Source organism: Pinus tabuliformis, chromosome 2_2 (genome assembly GCF_031772625.1).
Source record: "Pinus tabuliformis cultivar Carrire ecotype Pingquan chromosome 2_2, CPIR1, whole genome shotgun sequence".
Lineage (NCBI taxonomy): Eukaryota > Viridiplantae > Streptophyta > Pinopsida > Pinales > Pinaceae > Pinus > Pinus tabuliformis.
In genome coordinates this window covers 66,570,792-66,572,220 of record NC_142300.1, presented here as the reverse complement: position 1 = coordinate 66,572,220, position 1,429 = coordinate 66,570,792, and the positions used below count along the sequence as shown (strand labels likewise).

At 37.2% G+C, this 1,429-nt stretch overlaps 1 non-coding gene across 1 annotated transcript; it reads right to left on the bottom strand.

The window, feature by feature from the left end:
- Nucleotides 1–1,025: 1,025 nt before the first annotated feature.
- Nucleotides 1,026–1,112, bottom strand: TRNAS-GGA (transfer RNA serine (anticodon GGA)). Its single transcript has one exon. It is a non-coding gene; the product is annotated as a tRNA-Ser (tRNA).
- Between the last annotated feature and the right edge of the window lie 317 nt (nt 1,113–1,429).

Genomic DNA, 1,429 nt, shown 5'->3' with positions numbered 1-1,429 from the left:
TGATGGCGATAATATCTCCTAGAAGAAGAGATAGAATAAAACCCATGTGTATCAGTCCTCTTCTCAAGTATATCCATGAGTTTGCCACTCTTCTTTGAATCATAACTATCCATCATGTACCTTTTCTAAGACCTACTTCCATCTACCCTATTAGTCCTTTCCTCCTGCCTATCTCCATGATTGATCCCCAGTTTCCCCTGCCTTTGTAAGTCTAAAAGGATTTGAAGAATCATTACATTGAATTTTTCTTGCTTTTCTTGAGCCTTTACAAATCTTTCTTGTGCCTCAATCAACCTGTTATTATCCGCTTTACAAATTCTAATCTCTTCCCTTAGACTCCTCAATGTATTTACTAGATCAGGAGAATATTCCTCTCCTTGCTGCTCAAATGACTTCTCACATTCCACTAATTTCACTTTGGGCTTGTACAGGGAGTCATGTGAACTGTAATTCACCATTCTACTCTTCATCTTTTGGCCTTGTTTTTCTTGAAAACATACCATATTAGATAAACCAGATAGAATACATAATCAAAATCATAAGTCAATATATCTTAGGGGGGGCCATTACATCTACACAAGTCATTCCATATTAGAACAATATATAATAACAACATATCAACATCATGCATGAATCACGTTGATAATACAAAACTGAAACAATAATTGCATGCATGATAACCATAACCATTTACATTTATCTTGAGGTCTAATACTGTAAACCTCACTTTGATACCACTCTATAATACCAATACTAGAGAAAGGTTTATAGGGAATGGAACTGCTCTGGTACCACCTTGTAACACCCCACCCCACATTTACCTACTTTTACAAGCTCTCCAGGGCAAATGTGAGTTGAGAATTATTATGCATGACTCAACAACCAAGTTCTAGTTATGGAAGTGGGGCCTAATGTCCTGAAACTTTGTTGCAACCTCTCACTGACACCTGATCACCCAGATGTTAGACAACACCCACTGGTGATCCTTACCTGAGTTAGAACTTTCTTTTTACCTGACTTTAATACGGAAAGAGAGGGATTCGAACCCTCGGTAAGCAGAAGCCTACATAGCAATTCCAATGCTACGCCTTGAACCGCTCGGCCATCTTTCCTATGAGATCTCTTGGTTCTAATTAATAAAATGAGTCAATAGCAACTTCCTTACGAAACGAATTCTTTTTGTTCGGGTACGAACAGTTCAATCTTTCGGAAATAAATAGATAATAAATAAGGTAATGATTCAATCCCCCCCCCGGAAAGACGAAAGGACATTTTTTACAACTTCCTCTTATTTTAGGAAATCCTCAATCATCCCGGTTAATCCGACGTATTCGGATCGCCTAATCAAGAATTTAAGACAGATTAACTGATCCATTCCATATTATGATAATATATAGATCTGTAGTGATCATCTTATCAATTGTATAAG